Source organism: Pleurodeles waltl, chromosome 6 (assembly GCF_031143425.1).
Source record: "Pleurodeles waltl isolate 20211129_DDA chromosome 6, aPleWal1.hap1.20221129, whole genome shotgun sequence".
Lineage (NCBI taxonomy): Eukaryota > Metazoa > Chordata > Amphibia > Caudata > Salamandridae > Pleurodeles > Pleurodeles waltl.
In genome coordinates, this window is record NC_090445.1 from 346970064 (window position 1) to 346977653 (window position 7590).

Sequence of the window (7590 nt, forward strand, 5' to 3'; positions counted from 1 at the left end):
GCAGACATGCCAACAGCCACTGCCACCCCTGTGTCCCCCTCCTCCTCGTCTCCCTCCTCCCTCCCTGTGACGTCTACACTCACACCTGCATGCACCCCAACATCAGCCAGTGCTTCCATCACCACCTCACCCTCCAGTACAGTCCACACTCGTGCAGTCACCACCCCCACTGCCATGTACACGTCCCCTGTGTCCTCTCCCACTGTGTCTGTCACCCCCTCTTCCAAGACACACAAACGCAGGCAGCCACCCACCCAACAGCCATCCACCTCACGACAGCCTACAGCACCAGCACCTTCACCCAATGACAGCACACCTGACTCTCCTACAACCACCTCCTCTACCTCCACTTCCATCTCCACTTCTCCTACCCTTTACCTTGGCCCTAAAAAACTTTTCCTGGCTAACCTTAACCTCTTTCCCCCCGATGACCTCCCCCATCCATCTTCAAAGAGTCCCAAGAGCACCGCAGCCACCACCAGCCCAGCTTCGGGTGTCACTGTTGTGCCTGGGTTCTGGAGCCCACCCTTTGCCAGCAGTGACACATCGATCAGCAGCAAGGACACGTCCAGCCCCCCCCCCCGGCAAGAGGACCCGCAAAACCAAGGACCGCCGTGCGAGGACCGACAGGGCTGCCCCCAAGGAGCAATGTGCGGCCACTTCACCACCCACACCATCTGGGGGAGGCAAGGGCCCGAGAGCCCCATCAAAGGAGCGGAAGGGCAGCAGGAGCGCGGAGAAGGTGGACCCCACATGCCACATCCCAGCTGGGAAGGAGGACACTAAGGAGGCCAGGAGTCCGTCCCTGAAGGGTCCAGAAACGTCACGGTCCGAGGGCGACTGAACAGGGAGTCCAGGCCAGGTCTGGCTCCCTTGACCTGCTGGATGGGCACCGCTGAACAGGGCCCGCAGTGCAGAAGAGCACCGCTGAACAGGGCCCCGCCGTGGAGATAGGCACCGCTGAATAGGGCCCGCGGTGCAGAAGAGCACCGCTGAACAGGGCCCCGCCGTGGAGATAGGCACCGCTGAACAGGGCCCGCGGTGCAGAAGAGCACCGCTGAACAGGGCCCCGCCGTGGAGATAGGCACCGCTGAACAGGGCCCGCGGTGCAGAAGAGCACCGCTGAACAGGGCCCGCGGTGCAGAAGAGTACCGCTGAACAGGGCCCCGCCGTCTCAAGCACCGCTCCGCTGGGCCCTTCCTCTCAAGCACCGCTCCGCTGGGCCCTTCCTCTCAAGCACCGCTCCGCTGGGCCCTTCCTCTCAAGCACCGCTCCGCTGGGCCCCGCCGTCTCAAGCACCGCTCCGCTGGGCCCTTCCTGTCAAGCACCGCTCCGCTGGGCCCTTCCTCTCAAGCACCGCTCCGCTGGGCCCTTCCTGTCAAGCACCGCTCCGCTGGGCCCTTCCTCTCAAGCACCGCTCCGCTGGGCCCCGCCGTCTCAAGCACCGCTCCGCTGGGCCCTTCCTCTCAAGCACCGCTCCGCTGGGCCCTTCCTCTCAAGCACCGCTCCGCTGGGCCCTTCCTCTCAAGCACCGCTCCGCTGGGCCCTTCCTCTCAAGCACCGCTCCGCTGGGCCCTTCCTCTCAAGCACCGCTCCGCTGGGCCCCGCCGTCTCAAGCACCGCTGAACAGGGCACCGCCGTCTCAAGCACCGTTGATGGTTCATTGTGCCCACCATGCCTCCTCCTTGACCAGTGGAGACTGTCATCCACCTGATGGACTGTGGCTTTGCACTCCCCAGGATGGTCCAGTGGGCAATCCACCCACTGCAGAGACTTGAGAGACTGTGGCTTTGCACTCCCCAGGATGGCCCAGTGGGCAGCCCACCCACTGTAGAGACATTGAGAGACTGTGGCTTTGCACTCCCCAGGATGGCCCAGTGGGCAGCCCACCCACTGTAGAGACATTGAGAGACTGTGGCTTTGCACTCCCCAGGATGGTCCAGTGGGCAATCCACCCACTGCAGAGACTTGAGAGACTGTGGCTTTGCACTCCCCAGGATGGTCCCGTGGGCATGGTGGCTCCTCGTGGATCTGGCGTCGTGGACTCATGTGGCTGTGGTGCCCCCCCCTTCCCTTCCCCCTAAGGTGCCTGTAGTTTTTACATCTGATGCCCCTGCAGTGTTCTCTCCAAAGGACTCAGGTCTCCTGTGTGGGCTTTGCCCTTGTTTCTCAAGACTTTGGCCCACGGACATGCTGAATTCGTAGGATGTGCAGGACTTGGTACTTCAGTTATACACTGATGTGTATGTCATTTGTTTTGATGTGGATATCTTTCATGGTTGTACGCTAATTTTCTGGAGCTTTTTGGTACATAAATATTTATTCCAAATATGATTATGTCCTAGCATTTTTCAGGGGTGTTTGGGTGGTGTCACTGTGACTTGGTGCTCTGCATTGGTGAGTACATGATTGGGGGGGGGGGGGTCGCATATGTGTGTGCCTGTAACCTTTCGTCCTCCCCCTCCCGTGTGTCGTAGGTGCAGTACTCACCGTTGTCGTCTGCGCCGGACTTCGTACTCGTGGTAGATGAGAAGGTAGACGAGAGCAGGTAGGATGTTTAATTCGGGTTCCATGCTGTCCTCCGTACTCGTGGAGTGTGTTTTGGTGAGCGTTTTCCCGTTCGTAGTCTGTTTCCGCCGTGTTTTTATCGGCGGTGCTCCCGCCCCGGAAAAGGTGGCGGATTGGTGAGTTATGATAGTGTGGGCGGTACATTGTCTGCCGCCTGCCTGTTGGCGGTGACCGCCGCGCTGTTTGTCTGTACCGCTGAGGCGGTCGGAGTGTTAAGTTGGCGGGCTGTGTTGGCGGTTCCCGCCAGGGTCAGAATTCCATTTTTTGGACCGCCAGCCTGTTGGCGGGTTGGCCGCCACTTTAACACCGACCGCCAGGGTTAGAATCACCCCCAAAGTGTAAAGCATTCAAATATCACAAAACAGTAATTAAATAAAACACAGGAAACAGTTTAAAAATCCAAAACCAATTTATAAAAATAGCTTATATTTTTATCTTTAAAATGACACAAAAACGATTAAAATCGGTTCAGGGGAACCGGTGATATGAATTTTTAAAGTATTATTATTTTCTAGCGCTTAGAAACAAAAAGCGCCAATCGGGTCATCTGGTTGCACCAGGACCGGGACAAAGTCAAACTTTCAGGCCGACCGCGATGGAGCCCTGCTCGGCTACAGGTCGCGGGAGGCCTCGGTTAAAAAGTTACCTTCTGACTTAGTCTTTATTTTGAAGTTTTTCTTCACCGGGACGAACCTGCCAGTTGAATCCGACCTCCTGGAGCCCTTGTCCGGATACGCGAAGTCGGTTTCCTCGGTGGTGATTTTTACCTTCGGACTTAGTCGTTTTTTCGAGATGAAAATCCTTCGACCGGGGTAAACCTGGATCTTGATCCGACGTCCATGGAGCCCTTCTCGGATACGATGGCTGGGAGGTCCCGGTCAACTTTTTACGTTCGGACTTAGTCTCTTTTTTGGATGTTTTTCTTTACCGGGACGAACCACGAAGTCAGGCCGGGTCGCGGTTGAGGCAAGCCGGCTAGAATTTCCGCGGTGGGTCGGTCCCTCTCTGGAGCTTTTTTCCGAAAATTCTCAAATCTTTTCCAAACTTCTGGGGCTTCACCCAGATGTTCTTTTAAGGTTCTTTTGGGGTCCACAGCTCACCCCAAGGGTCCAGAAGTTCTGTGATGGTCCTTGGGGGGTGCGGACTTCAACTCCCAGAATGCACCTGGCGCAAACTCCTTTTTTGGCCACTGGACAGTGGTCAGCTGGTCGCTTTCTTCAGGAGTTGGTGCAGGGGACTCTGGTTAGCAATTTTTCCCCTGTAGCAAACAGGGAGTCCCTCCTTGAACCAGTTGAAGCCAGGCAAAGTCCTTCTTGTGGTGAAGCCCAAGTGTGCAGCTGGTGCAGTCCTTCTGAGTGCAGGTTCCAGGTGCAGGCCAGGGGTCCAGCAGGGCAGTCCTTCTTCTCCTTAAGTTCTTTCTTCTTGAAATTTGGTGGGGATCTGAGGCGTGGGTGCAGGTCTGCCAGTTTTATCCTTGCTCCTGGGTGAAAAGCAGGGGGGCCCTGGTTCTCCAATCAGGGACAGGGTCGTCCCCCTGTGATGACCACTTCCTGGGAAGTGTGGCAAAAATCCATCCCAGAAGGCAACAGTCTCTAAAAATCCAAAATGGATGAATCTGATTTTTGGAGGAGAGATCTGGCTGAGCCCACCCACTGGTGTGGCTAAAAATCATAAACACACCCCTCTCCTGCCCTCTCCTAATCTAATCAAGGGGGCACCTAGCTGTCTGGCGTTGCAGGATGTGGGGGTGTTGCTGGGTGCTCCAGATGTCCTTCTCTGCCTTTGAAGACCAGTTTGGCAGCCCTCCCCCTTCCTGCCTCACCATCTGCTGAGGGGAGATTCTCTCCCCAAAGCACATTCCTTTGTGTGAAGCCAGGCCACTTCACACCTCATTAAAGTAGCCTGGCAGAAGCTGCTGCAGGCTGGCCAATCAGAGCACAGCAGCAAAAACAATGCAGAGCTGAAATTGGCAACTTTTTAGGTAAAGTCTAAACTTTTTACCTGCACTAGTTATATTAAATCCAACAACTGGAAGTTGTGGGATTTATTATAACAATCAATTTGATACCAAATTCTTGGTATGTAACATTTAAGGAGACTTTAAAATTTAAAATAAAGTCTGCCCATTCTAGCCTATGAAGGCCATTTACTTCAATGAGGGAAAAACGAATTTGGCTGTTTTTACCTCACCAGGGCTTATAAATCTATTTTTATAAAGTCCCTGCTTATAGTTACATGGCACCCAGCCCTAGGGGCACATAGGGCACACCTTAGGGGTGACTTATATGTAAAAATAAGGTAGTTTAAGACTTTGGAAGTACCTTTAATTCCAAAGTCGAATTTGCATATAACTTTAATTTAAAAGCAGCCAGCAAAGCAGGCTTGCTTTTAAAATGACACTGGGCACCTCAGCAATGCACCTAGGTGTGCACCACCTATGCTGTGGTCCCTAAACCTACATGCCCTACCATATACTAGGGACTTATAGGTAGGTTAACTTAGCCAATTATAATTAGCCTAATTTGCATATCCATTTTACACAGAGCACTGGCCCTGGGACTGGTTAGCAGTACCCAGGGCACCATCAGAGTCAGGAAAACACCAGCATAAAGTGGAAAATGGGGGCAAAAAGTTATGGGGCCTCTGCAATCAGCCCCAGTTTCTCACACAACCCCCCCCCCCAGCCCACACGCCCAGGAGACTCAGCCCAACCCTGGGAGAGTCTTCCTGGCTTGTTAGGCGAGGAAGACAGTGAAGAAAACTGGCTGTCCCTTTGCAGGGCCTACTCTGCCTTACATCCTCCTGTCAGGGTCTCTCCCTCTGGGAAGTGAACCCACCCCAACAATGAAAGGACCCATTTCAAACTGAAACTTCCCTCTAGGGGGGTCTTCCTCCTCTCTCTCTGCCAACTTGGGTAGTGAGGTGCCCACCTCCCCTACTCCAAACTTTGCTAGGGCAACACCTAGCTTACCCAAAGAGGTCACCCAACACTTGAGCAACCCCACCATGACCAATAGGGTCAGGGGGCCTACTTTGCTATTGGCCCTGGGGTCTGCCTCCCAGGCCAAGTACAGTGCTGCCAGGAAGGCTAGCACCCAGCAGAGGCTACTGACAGCTGTCAGTACCCAGAACCACACCCTAAGCTCTCCACTGACAGGTGGCTGAGCTGCTTTAGGGGCAACTTTGGGGTCCTGGCACCCCTCTTGCTGTCTAGAGTGGGGGGCTACCACCTCCTGTGGCAGACACCCTCCTTCCACTCTCCCTTCTGTCAGTGCAGGGGCAACACCTTGCATCTGGACAGCTGCCTGACTACTCAGGACTTCCTTGGGGTCAGGTGAGGCCTCACCAGTGCCAACTCTGGGCTCCCCCCCTACTGGGGCAGAAGGCCCTTGGCTCCCTGGAACTCTCTTTAAGAGTGGCCTACCCTTCCTTTTCTTCTTTCCTTTTCTTGGGGACCCCTGTCTCTTAACTGTAGGGACTGACTCCCCAGGACTTTGGGTTGGGGGGGCGCCCTGGGCGACCACCCCATCTGTGACCAGACTCATCTCTGGGAGGTCATTGCCCAGGATACAATCTAGGGGGAGGTCAGCACTGACTACCACCCTAATCCAGTCAAGGATACCCTCCCTCTCTAGGGGCACTATGGCTACAGGTTTGGAGGTGACCTCCCCTGTGGCTATCCTGACTTTCTTTGTCTTTCCTGGGACATACATGTCTGGCGTCACTAACCGGTCACTCACTATAGTGTGACTGGCACAGGTGTCCCTCAGGCCAGTGGTAGGGATCCCATTCACTTGAATGTGGTGGAAGTGCCTACTCCCACCCTCAGGGATCACCAGCTTACCATCTGGTCCTGTCTCCCAGCACAATGCTAGGAGGACTTCATCATCTGAGGAATCCTCCTCTATGGCTACACTGGACAGCCCAGTGCTAACCACCTTCCTTGGACAGGCTGCATCTCCTCTGAAGTGACCTGTCTGCTGACAGTCAAAGCAAGCCCTACTGTCCAAGAGTTTTTTTAACCCTGGGTCTCCCTGTCTCTGCTTGTCAGAGTGGGAGTGGGATTTATTCTCCTCCTTCTTAGGGTTCTGGGGTACAGAGGGAGTCTCTGTGGTGGGCTTACCACCTCCCTCCTTAGGTTTTTGGGGACCTGTCCCCCCCTTCTTGGAGTCTCCCCCCTGGGACTTGACAACCACCCTGGTTCTCAACCACTCATCAGCTGCCTCCCCTAGCTCTCTAGGGTTGGTCTGCTTAGAGTCCACTAGATGCTGGCGTAACCTTTCTTGGATACAATTGGTCAAGATGTGCTCTCTCATGATCAGATTGTATAACCCCTCATAAGTATCTACTTTGTTACCAATAATCCAGCCCTCTAGTGCCTTTAGTGAAATGTCCACAAAGTCAACCCAAGACTGGGTACTGACCTTCTGGGTGTCCCTGAACTTCATTCTATATTGCTCTGGGGTCAGACCAAACTTCTTGGCTAAGCACCTCTTCATACTAGGGTATGAATCTGCCTCCTCCCCCCTTAAGGTCAGAAGCCTATCCCTCCCTGAGTTGGGGACCAACTCCCACAAAAGGGAACCCCAGTATTGAGGCCTAACCCTTCTCATTTGGAGTGCCCTCTCAAAGGCCCCCAGCCACTTATCTATGTCATCCCCCTCTACATAAGCAGGAACTACCCGCTTGGGTAATCTGGGGCAAACTCCCCCACCCATGGACACCTCAGCTTCTTTATCGCTGCTTCCATCTCTTTTCTCTTTGTATGCCCACTTTTTCTTTTCTAGGGCCAACTTCTCTGCTTCCAAAGCTATGTATGCTAGCTGGGCCTCCAGCTCTCTTTCTCTGATGGATGGGTTTTCTCCTCCTGAAAGGACCCCCTTCCCACCACTAGCTTTGGATCTGCCCCTAGTGACTGTATTTAATGAGGACCGTTCTTCCTCGTCCTCACTTAGGGTCAGATGCCTTCCCTCCCCTGAGTGGTTAGAGCTTGCATCCTCCCTTCTTTCTCCCTCCTCTGGA